General features: G+C 43.5%; 1 protein-coding gene and 1 pseudogene across 1 annotated transcript in view; both read right to left on the minus strand.

The window, feature by feature from the left end:
- LOC126248160 (organic cation transporter protein) overlaps positions 1-17191 on the minus strand; it is a 518934-nt gene that overhangs the window by 348007 nt on the left and 153736 nt on the right. The gene's annotated exons all lie outside the window — the stretch shown is intronic.
- Positions 5478-5595, minus strand: LOC126250515 (5S ribosomal RNA; annotated as a pseudogene).

The following is a 17191-nucleotide window of genomic DNA, read 5'->3' on the forward strand; positions in this document are numbered from 1 at the left end:
TTCTCCTTCTGACATACGTCACAACACGATCTTCTCACAAACAGCAGCTGCTATTTCTGAATGAGAACTCCGCTGCATAACCATTTCTTATACACAGATCATAAATGGCATCACTCCTATGTATTTTGTGTGCGTGTACTAAAATATGATTACACTTTCGTTGTGTTACCTGTTACATTAATCACTTCACCTTCTTATGCACACCCCACCACAAAAAAGCACCACGACGGAATTATCCAAATGGGACGGAAATCGGTAGACGGCATGTGTAAGGTGGCAGAATAAATGGTCAGATTCGCACTTTACATGAGACCTTTACAAATCGCAATGAGAAGGTGAAGATGACACCTAACTTAAATCGACAGTTATGAGAACATTTGCCTATCAATATGTAATGCAAAAAGGTATGACAGTCAATCAACGGTAATTAACACACCATTCCTATACAATGCATGTCTTTGAGCGGAATGTACAACAGGGAACGCGAGTCGAGTAGCTTTTAGTTTTGAAAAGCCAGCTCCACAACGGCGTAGCAAAACCGCGCTGCAGGGGTTACGCCAGAAACCACTGAAAGGGGTGGTAGGAAGAGGACAGCGACCCCGGGCCAGGTGATTCAAGCTGGAGGGCCGCCTGTAGCGAGGGCATCGGTACAAGGGCAGAGAAGAAGCTTTAGAAAACTGCGTTTCGAAATTCCAATGGGATACGAACAAAAGCAAGTGACGGATTTTCGTCCAGCGAGTGCGACACACAGATAGGTCAATGTACTTTAGGCGTCTAGAACGGGCACAATATGTCCGATTGGTGGAAACTCACTAGGAAGGAAAAAACTACAGGATTTTCGACGCAGTTTGATAGAAGGGACGTTGCGATTGGTAGAGGATGTTTCTACAAAATAAGAGGAACGCTCCTATTGGTCGAAAAAAGCCGTGATGTGAAAAAGGAACCCAAGTTTAGGGAGGCAGTTCTGCCATGAGTAGGACAAGAGAGAAAATTTGTGGAGAGGACTCTTCTCTGATCTGGCATAAAGTACAGAACAGATCGAGGGCTTAACGCTCCATACAACGCAGAGAAAAAATTGGGGTGGACACTGCATTCACAGTGGCTGCACTCCAGCTAAAATTAGCTGCAGCAACGTTTAGCTCCAACTGTGGAGAAACGAACCAACCAAATTAGTTAATTGTTCTTGTGAGAAATGAGAGGGCACTATAATATGCACGCTGCTCCAACCATGCGCTTGCATATCGCCACATAATAAGACTAGGTCTGAGTACATGTTTTCTCGCATAACCAGAAACATAGGGAAAGTTTCTGCTGGAAAGTTCAGGAAAGGCCAGATTAGTTTTGTAGGAATTTCAGTGGGAGAGAGCGTCCTTGCAGACAGCAGCACGTCGCAGCTTAAGGTAAATACTGTGCAGAGGCGTAAACTTGGTTGTTTCACCAGCTTGCTTCCACTGTAAACTCGATCGGCCTTGGGTAATCTTGTGGTCAAATTTGTCACTTGACTAACCCTCCACCGTAGACTTGATTGTCATCCTAATAGTACCGAACTTTGAATCGCAATCGGACGATTTTCGTAGTACTGACCATCATAACGCATGTGTAGAAGCAATTTTGTAAAGAAACATCCAATTAAACATTCACGTTATTGTGCTTAGGATTAATGTAAAGAAACTTTCAATTAAACTTTCATAATATTGTGCTTAAGATTAATGTTCTTTCAGAGAGTTAATATTTAACATTGTTGTGTATAAACTTATTTCACTTTTTGATGTTGGCAACATGCACTATCCATAGCGCTGTTTGTATGTTGGCATGTTGAAAACTGTGTTGAAAGCTGTAATGTGGTGAGAAATATTGCGACATTAAACTTGTCATTTCACCTCACACGATTGTTCTCAATTCAAGAATAAGCAAAAACGAACCCCCACCCTTACAAATGTACAGAAAAATGATTACAATTTCAGAAAAATTGGAAGATTAATTCGAGAGAAAAGGAGTCAGTAACTGAGCAAGTGAATAATGCATTTGTCCGCCTCTGGCCACGATGCAAGCAGTTATTTGGCTTGATATTGATTGATAAAGTTGTTAGGTGTCGTGAGGGATATCATACAAAATTATGTCCAATTGGCGCGTCAGATCGTCAAAATTCCGAACTGGTTGGAAGGTCCTGCCCATGATGTTCCAAATGTTCTACGTTCCGGAGAGATCAGGCGACCTTGCTGGCCAAGGTAGGGTTTGGCAAGCACGAATACGAGCAGTAGAAATTCTCGCCGTCTGCGGGGAGGCAGAGCTGATATGTAAGCCCAGGATGGCATGTTATGAAGGGCAACAGAACGGGGCGTAGAATATCGTCAACGAACCACTGTCTTGTAAGGGTGCCTCGCATGACAACCAAAGGAGTATCGCTATGAAATAAAATGGCACCCCAGACATCACTCCTGGGTGTTGGGTCACGCGACAGTCACGTTGGTATCCCACCGCTATCCGGGGCGTATCCTGACTCGTCTTCACTGTTCAGCGGGGCTCAGTTCGAAGTGGGATTCATCATCTTTTTCCACATCCACATCCACACTTCGCAAGCCACCCGACGGTGCGTGACGGAGGGTACCTTGAGTACCTCTATCGGTTCTTCAAATGGTTCAAAAGGCTCTGAGCACTATGGGACTTAACATCTATGGTCATCAGTCTCCTAGAACTTAGAACTACTTAAACCTAACTAACCTAAGGACAGCACACAACACCCAGTCATCACGAGGCAGAGAAAATCCCTGACCCCGCCGGGAATCGAACCCGGGAACTCGGGCGTGGGAAGCGAGAACGCTACCGCACGACCACGAGCTGCGGACTCTATCGGTTCTCCCTTCTATTCCATCTGTTGGACGTCCCTTCTTGAGAACGGGGATGACCTGTGCCCTTTTTCCTATCTTTTGGAATGCTACGCTCTTCCAGAGACCTACGGTACACCGCTGTAAGAAGGGTGGCAAGTTCCTTCGCGTACTCTGTGTAAAATCGAACTGGTATCCCATCAGGTCCAGCGACCTCTCCTCTTTTGAGCGATTTTAATTGTTTTTATATCCCACTGTCATCTATTTCGATATCTACCATTTTGTCATCTGTGCGACAATCTAGAGAAGGAACTATAGTGCAGTATTCTTCTGTGAAACAGCTTTGGAAAAAGACATTTAGTATTTCGGCCTTTAGGTTGCCATCCTCTGTTTCAGTACCATTTTGGTCACGGATTGTCTGGACATTTTGTTTTGATCCACCTACCGCTTTGACATAAGACCAAAAGTTCTTAGGATTTTCTGCTAAGTCAGTACGTAGAATTCATTGAACGCCTCTCGCATAGCCCTCCTCACAATACATTTCGCTTCGTGTAATTTTTGTTTGTCTGCAAGGCTCTGGCTATGTTTATGTTTGCTGTGAAGTTCCCTTTGCTTCCGTAGCAGTTTTCTAACTCTCGAATAAATCATCCAGTTTTTGTGAAATTGTAATCGTTTGTTTGCCTGTACACGTACAACACATCTACTGATTTCCGTCTTATTTGGATATTCCTTCGCGGTGCAAGATACTTTTGTGTTAGTGTATATCATAATGTAGATACTTCACAATATAATCCATGACCTCCATCAAATCCTACACGATCTTACTGCGGTGTCGTCCGAAGAGCGAGGTACCAAAGCAAGGTTGGTACCTTGCAACTCAACCACAAGAAAAGATTCCTTCTGTCAAAAGGATGAACATACAAAAAAACAAGAAAAGATAGTTGCTGCAAGCCACATCGACGGGATGTATTGATTTTAGTGCTACGGCCGTCTTGTTAAATGTAGAGCAGGCCTGGTGCGGCATATAGGCAACCAGCTACAATACTTTCGAGACGAGATTTTCGCACATATGAACAAATATTAATGAGCATTTAGCATCACAGGGTGCCCCAGAGAGCATCCCAGGGTTCCCCAGAGAGCTACAACACCAAGAAGAATCGCTTCTCGGCTTTTGGCAAGATCAATGTGTAGTTTTTTTAATAGATAAGGATTTAGGCTAAGGAAGGGAACTTTATTTAATTTCTATAATAATGAGTCAGATCACCAACGATTGCGATCTTCTTACAGTTGTCAACACCTTTCACCCACACTGAAACAGATTCCGATTCATTTATTTTACGACGATTCCTAGTCCTGAGAACCAAAGGCATAGTCGACATGTAATACGATGAATAGACAACATTTCTATTACTACCAAGGATTTCGTAGGCGCCCAAGTCATCTTGCATGGTCCATCTGTGTTTTGCGGTGGAGTTTTGAACTTCACTCTCGCTAACAAGGATACAAATGAACACGGTAACGGCTGGGTCACCGTTGCTCTTGTACGTGGACCAAAAGTCGATAAAGTAAAAGGGTTAGATAATTTCTATTCACGTGATGTCATCGCTTATCGGACATTTCAGATTTGTGAAGTTTACAACAGAGATAAGGGTTCATCGTATTACATGTCGACTATGCCTTTGGTTCTCAGGACAAGGAATCGTCGTAAAATAAATGAATCGGAATCTGTCTCAGTGTGGGTGAAAGGTGTTGACAACTGTAAAAAGATCGCACTCGTTGGTGATCTGACTCATTATTATAGAAATTAAATAAAGGCGTAGCCACACCCATAAAAGTTTCGCTACGCGGCTACAACGTATCTTCTACTGATGGCTGAGCACACTCAGCCTAATCCGCGATCATCGAGAAGGGTGATATCGTTTTCTAGTAGGCCAGCTGTGTAATCAATGTATTAGACAGAACACTACGTGAAAGTTATTGTCCAATGTACTCTCAGTGAGAGACTTGTGTTTAGTTGTATCAAGTGCTAGGTTAATGTTGAGAGACAGTTAGTTGTAAAACCTCATGAAATTCCTGTAGAAATGTGCTGTACAAAATTGAGTAATTCTTCTTAGCGCTTTTATAACAAAGTGAACTAATTTTTTTGTGTGTTATAGAGTCCACCCTGTCCCTTCCTGGAGCTTACCAAAGAACCCACCATTGTACTGACGAGTGTGTTTTCATTCGGTCCAATACTTACACATTAAGCGCACAAACTACTTACAAGGGAAACTCCCTATCGCAGCTCCCTCAGATTTAGTGGTAAGATGATGTAGTGGATAGCCCATCAAGAACTGAACACAGATCAAGCATGAAAACAGGAAGAATGTTTACTGAACTGTGACAAAAAAAAAGCAAAATAGAAACAGTGAACGGTCCAATAACAAGAAGTACAATAAAGAACAAAAAAAGCACTCCGTCTTCAGGCCAGAAGTGGCCCATCGGGACCATCCGACCGCCGTGTCATCCTCAGCTAAGGATGCGGATAGGAGGGGCGTGTGGTCAGCACACTGCCCTCCCGGTTGTTACGATGGTGTTCTTTGATCGGAGCCGCTAGTATTCGGTCGACTAGCTCCTCAGTTTGCATCACGAGGCTGAGTGCGTCCCCAAAAATTGCAACAGCACAAGGTGGCCCGGATGGTCACCCATCCAAGTACCGGCCACACCTGACAGCGCTTAACTTCGGTGATCTAACGGGAACCGGTGTATCCAATGCGGCAAGGCCGTTACAATAAAGAACAGCCTGATAATAATTTATTTATCCCACCACTATCTGGAGTGTCTCCAGAAACATCTTCGCTGGTCGTCAGGGCCTGGAATCTCGTTGAATGAAGTAGAATTATCTTCAGTGATGAGTCCCGCTTCCAAATGAGCTGCGATGACCAGGAAGGCATGTTTGGACAGCGTTGGGAGACCATCCCAACTGTCGCCAGCCATATGGCCCAGCAACAAGGAGTTTCATTTCACAGCAGAACCCCTTTGATTGTAATTTTCGGCACTATTACAGTACAGCAGGACGTCTACAATATTCTACGATCCGTCTTGTTACCCTTCAGGACAAGTCATCCTGGGCTTACATTTCAGCAAGATAAAGCCCGTCTGCACAGGGCGAAAGTTTTTAACACTTGTCTCCGTGCTTGCCAAACCCTACCTTTGCCAGGACTGTCACCTGATTTCTTCCGAATTGAGAACGTTTGGAAATTATGGACAGGGCCTTCCAACCAGTTCATAATTTTGACGATCTAACTGGCCCGTTGTACAGAATTTGACAAGATATCCTCAAGAGGACATCCAACAACCCTGTCAGTCAATGCCAAGCTGACAAACTGTGCTTGCATAAGGGCCAGAGATGGTCCAACGCGTTACTGACTTGCTCAATTTGTGACGCTCTTTCTTTTGAATCCTTACATGTAAAAATAAAATTATTGAGATATGTTTGCACGTCTTTTTTTAATTTCAAAACGGTACTTACTTAAAAAACACCCCTCGTAACATACCACCTATGTATTACTTATGACATCCAGCTCCTGAAAATGATGACGAAATAAGTTGGTGGAATCTTCGAGTTTACGTTCAAACCAGCCGTGGTAAGAGAAATGGAGGAAGTTTCTCCTAGAATCTCGCTGCGAGAAAGTACGTTCCCTTACAACTGTATGAGTTTGCATTGACTGTCTTCTTTCAGAGCGGTTAAGATGTGTTAAACGAGAAGACCAACAAGCGCTCTCAAGTCATATGGGTGTCAAACGGCGCCGGACTTTCCTGTCAACTACTTCTGCAGCTACACTTCGCAAACAAATTAAATTGTCAGTTTTTTGAAACGCTCTCATTTTCCCCTGGGTTAATGGCACCAAATTTCACCCCAATTCTGCCTAACTCCACATTGTACGTGTCAGACGATGAGGAAGTCGTCAACTTCCTGGCCCCCTCCCCCACTACTCACATCACACCCCTTTTCTTGACACCCCTGCGATGGAGGTCAGAACCGCAACCACGCGTTTTTGTTGTGGGTGGCTGAGGAAAACATTTCAGATTGTAACGTAGCTGTTTTTCTCTGAAAATGTCCACTAACATGTTGTAGAGGTTGATAGGTAAAATCGGTTGATCAAGTAGTCGTTTGTACACTGCTCTGTAACTGCTGATCTCGATTAGCATTGCCAGGGACTGTTTTCGCTTCATTGTTTGTTTTCTGCTTTTCTTATGCGGCTGGCGTAAGTTTCGTAGACCTGAAAGCTCATAAGTTGTATGTGCGAGGTAAGAGTCGTCTTAAAAGGACTTTGCCTCTATAAAAGCGTTGTACTCTTGGCAATAATTAACAACTTACTTAGTGATTGGCCGTTCCACGAATTATTGACGTAATTGTGTTTTACCTCCGTACCCATTTGTACGAAGGTTATACTTCGAATTGTATTCCCTTGTCCAATTATTAATGGTTCTTTTTAAGATATTAGTGGGTAACTTTCGTGTTCAAAGTCAATAACTTCATTTGTCATAGTGTACATTTTTTTCCATTCATAACTAGAAGATCTCTACACTCATTAATATACCGGGTGATCAAAAAGTCAGTATAAATTTGAAAACTTAATAAACCACTCAATAATGTAGATAGAGAGGTAAAAATTGACACTCATGCTTGGAATGACATGAGGTTGTATTAGAACAAAAAAAACAAAGTTCACAAAATGTCCGACAGACGGCGCTGGACAGCAAAACGTCAGTGACTGCGCATGACAATCGTGTATAAAAGGAGCTGTAATGAGAGAGAAAATTCATCATCCCTCTGTTCTTTGTTTTAAGTTCCACGATTTCTTTTCGCCATGTTACTCTTTAAGTCTCTGATTTTATCGCCTGTTTTTATTATTTATTCTCTTCATATTTCTAACAAAGTCCGTCGGCTGAAGAGCGGCATACTAAGCTGCTGCCAGCCCGCCCCCTTCGGGGGGAATTGAAATTCAATAAAGGAAAAAAAAAAGAGAAAATCAGATGCGCCAGCAGTCGCAGCATGTTGACGTTACCTGAAAAGGAGCTTTTAGTGAACCTGTATTATCAGAATGGAGAATGTGCTAGTTCAGCGTTACGATCCTATCGCCATAGGAAGGGGATTCGAACGGGTAAAGGTCCGTTGACAAATGCAGCTGTGGCGAGAATGATTTCGAAGTTCGAAGCCACGGGTTGTTTAGACGATAGACCCCGTAGTGGCCGACCGAGCACAAGGCGTAATGCTGCTGCGACAGTTCAGGAAGAAATGGAGATTGTAGCGGGTTCGTCTATGCACGGGGAAGTCAGCGCTCGTGCAGTCGCACGTCGCACCGGCATTCCATACACTACTGTTTGGTTGGCACTTGGGCGTACCCTCCGATGCTATCTGTACAGAATCCATCGGCATCATGAACTGTTACCTGGCGATTTAGTGAAGCGGAGGATTTGCGATGTAGGCGTTTCAAAAGATGGCGGAAGATGACGATTGGTTGAGTAACGTGTTGTGGACCGATGAAGCTCATTTCACGCTCAGAGGGTCTGTCAACGCCCACAACTGCAGAATTTGGACTACCGAAAATCCTAGAACTGTCGTGGAAACTCCATTGCAAGACGAGAAAGTCACGGCATCGGTTGGATTTACCACATCTACCGTTATCGGGCCTTTTTCATCGAGGAAATGCGCGATTATGGTTTTGTAATTGCTACCGTGACGGGTGAGAGGTACGCCGATATGTTACAGAATCGCATCATCCCCAGCCTGGCTGATAAACACCTGCTGAAACGTACGATGTTTATGCAGGATAGCGCTCCACCCCATGCTTGAAAGATCTCGCGTGAAAGATCTCTTGCGCGCGTCGTTTGGTGATGATCGTGTGCTTAGCTGCCACTTTCGTCGTGCTCGGCCTCCCAGGTCCCCAGACCTCTTTCCGTGCGATTATTGGCTTTGGGGTTTCCTGAAGTCGCAAGTGTATCGTGATCGACCGACATCTCTAGAGATACTGAATGACTACATCCGACGCCAATGCCTCAGCATAACTCCGGACATGCTTTACAGTGCTGTTCACAACATTATTCCTCGACTACAGCTATTGTTGAGGAATGATGGGGGACATATTGAGCATTTCCTGTAAAGAACATCATCTCAGCTTTGTCTTATTTTGTTATGCTAATTATTGCTATTCTGATCAGATGAAGCGCCATCTGTCGTACATTTTTTGAACTTTTGTATTTTTTTGTTGTTCTAATAAAACCCGATGTCATTCCAAGCATGTGTGTCAATTTGTACCTGTGTATCTACATTATTCCGTGATTTATTCAGTTTTCAAATTTATACTGACTTTTTGATCACCCGGTATTTGAGTGAGATGTGTGCTACCCATTTCTTTCGTGCTTAGTTGGACCACTCCTGTTAATATTCATTTCAGTAAAATGTTTTCCGCTGTGCGATGAATTCCTTGTTTTCAATTAATGTGCATGATCGTTTCTGGTGGTTTCTCATTCTATTGGGCACCAGACTTTGGTTTAGTGCACCCTAAGGGTATGCTACCATAACGACATTCCACATAAGATTTTGTCGACTCTTGGTCAGGATTAATTTCGAAAATACCGCGATCCTCTGATTCTCGTAATCAAATTTTCTTTTAATTAATTTTAACCGGACTACCAGGACGAACACCCAATAACAAGAGAATATCATCAAATCTAAACTAATGTTAAACGAATGAACTTTTACTGATTTGTGCTTTTTACTTGCAGACAACTAAAGACTGGTGAATAAAAGTCCATCGTTGTCCATAGTTCTCGTTGTTGTAATTTTGGGGGAAATATTTTTATTTGTTTATGCATCTGGTTAGGATTTAATTGTGTATCATGAAACGTAGGAAATGATCTTGGTTATCAAGAGGAAATACTCAAATATGCTTGTATTTCTGAGAGTTTTTTGTAGGTATTTTTTCGTGTGAAGATTCAGAGATTAAATCTCCGACCCCGTTAGCTGAGTGATCAGCGCGGCGGAATGCCACACCAAGGGGCCGGGTGCGATTCCCGGCTGGGGCAGGAGATATTCTCCGCTCAGGGACTGGGTGTTGTGTTGTCCTTATCATCATTTCATCCCCATCTCCGACGCGCAAGTCGCCCAATGTGGCGTCGAATGCAATAAGTACTTGCCCTCGGCGGCCGAACGTCCCCGAATGGGGAACTCCCGGCCCACAATGCCGTACGTTCATTTCCATTTACAGATTAAATGTCGAGTAGTGGTTAGTGTACATTGGGCAGAAGCATGACGCGATATCCACAAGTTCAAATGAGGTTCGCGCAGGGAACTTCACTGCCTAATCTGCTTAAGTTCAGGGGAAATACGCGTAAGATAGATAGTTTACTTCGAAACACGTATACTCACAAGGGAACATCCCCATCGCACCCCCCTCAGATTTAGTTATAAGTTGGCACAGTGGATAGGCCTTGAAAAACTGAACACAGATCAATCGAGAAAACAGGAAGACGTTCTGTGGAACCATGAAAAAATAAACAAAATATACATACTGAGTAGTTCATGCTTAAGATAAGCAATATTAAGGAGAGTGTGAGCTCAGGAGCGCCGTGGTCCCGTGGTTAGCGTGAGCAGCTGCGGAACGAGATGTCTTTGGTTCAAATCTTCCCTCGACTGAAAATTTTACTTTCTTTATTTTCGCAAAGTTATGATCTGTCCGTTCGTTCACTGACGTCTCTGTCCACTGTAATAAGTTTAGTGTCTGCATTTTGCGACCGCACCGCAAAACCGTGCGATTAGTTGACGAAAGGACGTGCCTCTCCAATGGGAACCGAAAACATTTGATCGCAAGGTCATAGGTCAACCGATTCCTCCACAGGAAAACACGTCTGATATATTCTATACGACACTGGTGACGGCAAGTGCGTCACATGACAGGAATATGTTGTCGACCCACCTAACTAGTACACTTGGCGAATGGGTAAAATGATTCTTCTACCTTGCCCGATTTAGGTTTTCTTGTGGATGTGATAATCACTCCCAAAAAAGTGATGAAAACATAAGTGTTTGTCACATAAACTGAAAACAAAAAGTTAAATTTTCCACTCGAGGGAAGACTTGAATCAAGGACCTTTCATTCCGCAGCTCGTTACGCTAACCACGGGGCCACGGCGCTCCTGAGCTAGCACTTTCCTTGATGTTGCATATATTCCACATGGACTACTTAGTTTGTATATTTTGCTTATTTTTTTCATAGTTCCACACAACTTCTTTCTGTTTTCTCGATCGATCAGTGTTCAGTTTTTCAAGGCCTATCCACTGTGCTAACTTATAACTAAATCTGAGGGGGGTGCGATGTTGAGGTTCCCTTGTCAGTGCAGTCTTACTGGTCAAGCGCACTTTGTAACCAGTCTGCACACAAATACTGCGAAACTTGCGAACGTTATGGACAGTCCACACGTGGTTTTCAAGAATGTGCTTGGCTATGTATGAGGAGGAGGAAGTAGAGACGAACTTGTTTATTTTCAGCTATCCATAAGCTATGAATTAGGTTTAAAGTCTAGTAATGTGAGAACTGTTGGTTGGTAACATGAACAACAACTTATACCTTGGATACATAAAAGTGAGGCCGGCATTAGAATCTGGATTTATCGAGAAATATTTTTCGCTTAATACATTTTTGGTTCGTAGCAGGTTACAGAAACTAGGAAGCTAACGCACCGCACTGCGGGAAGGGAATGATAAGAGATATGGTTACCACCGGACAGTTACACCTTTGTGAGAAATACGTCAATGTGTCATTACCGTACTGGGTTACGAAGTAAGATTAGCAAGGAGAGAATCTATGTGAAAGTGAGGAAGGACGACGAAGACAAGCGTAAGAAAGCACAGGTGATGAGGGAAGAAACCGTTAATCAAAGAGAAATAGTTCAAACTGCAGTAACCACCAACCGAAAGTCAGAATCGTGAGTTGTCCAGTGAATCAGTATCGGGAAAATCTACGCCGGTCATATTAATGGGAACCATCCTAAATAATATGGAATGTATGGCGGAGATACAGCGGAAGAGTGAAGAGTTATGGGGAAAATGCCGCGAAGCGTCAAGGGGCGCGAAGTATCAGGACAAGTAAAATGTTTCGAGTAATGGAAGAACGGAGGATGACTTTAGAGAGGCAAGGTGCCGCGTTAGAATAATTTTTTTCCAGAACTATGAATACAAACAACAGAACGATTCTCGCAAATTCAAGGTACTTTGGGGGCCATGAGAAACACAATGAGAAACGACTTGAGAGATTTGGTAGAGAAGAGTATAGAACGATGCCGCCAGGCCGAAGAGAGAATTTTCACGAAACTAGACGAAAAGCAAGTAGATTCAGAATTAGCAACAGCAACGGAAGAGCAACGAAGCGCTGTCTCGGATTTGCAATTGGAAGTGAACGACGTAAAGAGCGAGGTTAAAGCGTTGATGGGGTTATTAAACAAAACCAAGCAAGCTCTGAGGCTACTATAAGAAAGACGCAGCAAGCAGAATGAAGCAGTAGCTTGTCTGAATACGAAACCCAGTTTGAGAGAGGAAAATACGATCGTGACGGAGTTTGCACATGAAAGGTGAGAGAAAAATGGTAGTAGTGGTTCCACTGCTCATGCGCGCGAATCAGTTGAGTACAGTCGAACAGTTATCGACGAGGATGTGATGCGTAGACAGTATATTGGAATCCAGAATATGTCACTTTTCGAATAAAAATGGTTCAAATGGCTCTGAGCATTATGGGACTTAACATGCGAGGTCATCAGTCCCCTAGAATTTAGAACTACTTAAACCTAACTAACCTAAGGACATCACACACATCCATGCCCGAGGCAGGATTCGAACCTGCGACCGTAGCGGTCGCGCGCTTCCAGACTGAAGCGCCTAGAAACGCTCGGCCACACCGGCCGGCACGTTTCGAATATGCCAGACGAACTTCACCCAAGGATTTGGATAAGTAATTTCGACAACCTTTTGCCACTGTCATGGTCACACCACCAAAAAATGAACTTGATGTGTGCAAATCCACGTGGACATCCTGCAGCAGCGATGAGAGTCAGAACACTTGTGTTAAAATTACGATGACTTTCGACGAGCTTTCATGGTGGAATATTGCTCCGATGTACGCCAGGAACGTGAAAAGAGATAGGTGTTCACATTGCCGAAGTATTTGAGATCGGAATGGGACAGTCCAAGAGAATACTTCAAGGCTATGGTCAAGAGAAACAACGAAGGAGGTGGCTACACGGGTAGCAGGAGCTGTGTGGCGTGGAATGGGCTGTTTTTTTAGATTAGAGGGTCGTGGGGCAACACAAAAATGGCTTCAGTCTCAAAGGGCTCAGGTCGAACACAGAAAGGACGTAGATCCAGGAACCATAGTTGTAACAATTGTAATTTGTCGTAGCTGTGTCTGGAAAGTACCACAGGGCTCCAAGCGCTAACAGAAAGCCCTGATGCTTAAATCATTATAGGCACTGAAAGCTGGCTAAACCCGGAGATAAGTTTAACCGAAATTTTTGAGAAGCATCTAACAGTGTTCAGAAAGGATAGGCCATACACTGTTGGCGGTGGCGTGTTTGTTGCTGTTAGAAGTGGTTTATCTTGTAAAGACATTGAAGTGATTAGTTCCTGTGAGTTAATAGGGGTAGAGGTCATTCTTGCCAACCGGAATAAAATAATAATTGGATAGTTTTACCGACCTCCCAACTGAGATGATGCAATTGCTGAAAGGTTCAAAGAAAACATGAGTTTAATTTCAAACACGTACCCATACAGTTATAGCTGATTGTGGTGACTTTAATTTACCCTCGATACGTTAGTGAAAATACATGTTTAAATTCAGAGGTACGCATAAAACATCATCCAAAATAGTGCCAAACGCATTCTCTGAAAATTATTTCGAGCAGGTAGTTCATGAAACCACAACACTAGTAAACATTCGTGAAAACACACTTTACCTCTCAGCAACAAATAATCCTGAGTAAATAAAAAAATGGCTCTGAGTACTATGCGACTCAACTTCTGAGGTCATCAGTCGCCCAGAACTTAGAACTAATTAAACCTAACTAACCTAAGGACGTCACACACATCCATGCCCGAGGCAGGATTCGAACCTGCGACGTAGCGATCACGCGGATACAGACTGAAGCGCCTAGAACTGCACGGCCACACCGGCCGACCCTGAGTAAATAGCGAACATCAAAACTGATACAGGGATTAGTGAAAACAGGTTGTTGTAACGAGACTGAATATTGTAACCGCCAGAAATAAACGAAAAGTATACCTATATAGAAAAGCAGACGCCTTCCTGAGAGAAAATCTGCACACCTTCCAAATGACTAATGTAAGTTTAAACCAGATATGGCTTGCATTCAAAGAAATAGTATCGGCAGAAACTGAGACACTTCTACTAAATAAATTAACAAACGACTGAGCTAATCCCCCTTGGTACACAAACAGGTCAGAACACTGTTGCAGAAACAACGAAAAAAGCATGCCAAATCTAAACGAATGCAAAATCTCCAAGATCTTCTACACAAACTAGAAATTTAGCGTGGACTTCAATGGCAGATACTTTCGACAACGAAACTTTGTCTCGAAACCTGGCAGAAAATTTTAAGAGATTCTGGTCACATGTAAAGTATGCAAGCGGCATGACACAATAAATTCGTTCTCTGCGCGATAGCAATGGAAACACTATCGACGACAGTGCTGCCACAACAGAGTTACTAAACACAGCCTTCCGAAAGTCCTTTGTCAAAGAAGACGAAGTAAATATTCCAGAATTCGAATCAAGAGCAGCTGCCAACATAAGTAACTTAGAAGTAGATATCCTCGGACAAGTGAATCACTTAATAAAAGCAAGTCTTTCTTTCAGAGTGTGCTGATGCAATAGCTCCATACTTAACAATCATACAGGGTGTTACAAAAGGGCACTGCCAAACTTTCAGGAAACATTCCTCACACACAAAGAAAGAAAATATGTTATGTGGGCATGTGTCCGGAAACGCTTACTTTCCATGTTAGAGCTCATTTTATTACTTCTCTTCAAATCACATTAATCATGGAATGGAAACACACAGCAACAGAACGTACCAGCATGACTTCAAACACTTTGTTACAGGAAATGTTCAAAATGTCCTCCCTTAGCGCATGCATCCACCCTCCGTCGCATGGAATCCCTAATGAGCTGATGCAGCCCTGGAGAATGGCGTATTGTATCACAGCCGTCCACAATACGAGCACGAAGAGTCTCTACATTTGGTACCGGGGTTGCGCAGACAAGAGCTTTCAAATGCCCCCATAACTGAAAGTCAAGAGGGTTGAGGTCAGGAGAGCGTGGAGGCCATGGAATTGGTCCGCCTCTACCAATCCATCGGTCATCGAATCTGTTGTTGAGAAGCGTACGAACACTTGGACTGAAATGTGCAGGCGCTCCATCGTGCATGAACCACATGTTGCGTCGTACTTGTAAAGGCACATGTCCTAGCAGCACAGGTAGAGTATCCCGTATGAAATCATGATAACGTGCTCCATTGAGCGTAGGTGGTAGAACATGGGGCCCAGTCAAGACATCACCAACGATGCCCGCCCAAACGTTCACAGAAAATCTGTGTTGATGACGTGATTGCACAATTGCGTGAGGATTCTCGTCAGCCCACACATGTTGATTGTGAAAGTTTACAATTTGATCACGTTGGAATGAAGCCTCATCCGTAAAGAGAACATTTGCGCTGAAATGAGGATTGACACATTGTTGGATGAACCATTCGCAGAAGTGTACCCGTGGAGGCCAATCAGCTGCTGATAATGCCTGCACACGCTGTACGTGGTACGGAAACAGCTGGTTCTCCCGTAGCACTCTCCATACAGTGACGTGGTCAACGTTACCTTGTACAGCAGCAACTTCTCTGACGCTGACATTAGGGTTATCGTCAACTGCACGAAGAATTGCCTCGTCCATTGCAGGTGTCCTCGTCGTTCTAGGTCTTCCCCAGTCGCGAGTCACAGGCTGGAATGTTCCGTGCTCCCTAAGACGCCGATCAATTCCTTCGAACGTCTTCCTGTCGGGACACCTCCGTTCTGGAAATCCGTCTCGATACAAACGTACCGCGCCATGGCTATTGCCACATGCTAATCCATACATCAAATGGGCATCTGCCAACTCCGCATTTGTAAACATTGCACTGACTGCAAAACCACGTTCGTGATGAACACTAACCTGTTGATGCTACGTACTGATGTGCTTGATGCTAGTAGTGTAGAGCAATGAGTCGCATGTCAACACAAGCACGGATGTCAACATTACCTTCCTTCAATTGGGCCAACTGGCGGTGAATGGAGGAAGTACAGTACATACTGACGAAACTAAAATGAGCTCTAACATGGAAATTAAGCGTTTCCGGACACATGTCCACATAACATCTTTTCTTTATTTGTGTGTGAGGAATGTTTCCTGAATGTTTGGCCGTACCTTTTTGTAACACCCTGTATATTATATATATAAATATAAATATGTATATAACCACTGGATCGCTTTCAACTAAATACTTCGTGTCACAGGTGCAACAAATCTGGTGAAGTGACAGTCCACGCTACGCCTCTCCGTCCTCTTACGAAGTATTACAGAGTACTATGGGATCCTTACCAGATAGGATTATCGGAGGAGATCGATAAAGTTTAAAAAAGGACGTCTCGTTTTTATAGGCATAAAACAGGGGGAAAGAGTGCCACGGATATGACAAGCGGGTCGAGTGGTACCATTGAAACGTATGAACTTTTCGTCGCGGCGAAACGTTTTTACGATATTTTAATATCTATCGTCCTCCTTCGAAAGATAAAAAAATTTCCCCTACTACATAAGGAGATATAGCTGTTGTTGTAGTGGTCTTGAGGCCAGAGACTCGTTTGATGCGGCTCTCCATGCTACTCTATCCTGTGCAAGCTTCATCATCTCCCAGTACCTACTGCATCCTACATTCTTCTGAATCTGCTTAGTGTATTCATCGCTTGGTCCCCCTCTACGATTTTTACCCTCCACGCTGCCCTCCAGAGCTAAATTGGTGATCCCTTGATGCCTCAGAACATGTCCAACCAACCGATCCCTTCTTTTAGTCAAGTTGTGCCAAAAATTTCTCTTCTCCTCACTTCTATTCAGTACCTCCTCATTAGTTATGTGATCTACTCATCTAATCTTCAGCATTCTTCTGAAGCACCACGTTTCGAAAGCTTCTATTCTCTTCTTGTCTAAACTATTTATCGTCCACGTTTCACTTCCATACATGGCTTCACTGCATACAAATGCTTTCAGAAACTACTTCCTGACACTTAAATC

Source organism: Schistocerca nitens, chromosome 3 (assembly GCF_023898315.1).
Source record: "Schistocerca nitens isolate TAMUIC-IGC-003100 chromosome 3, iqSchNite1.1, whole genome shotgun sequence".
NCBI lineage: Eukaryota > Metazoa > Arthropoda > Insecta > Orthoptera > Acrididae > Schistocerca > Schistocerca nitens.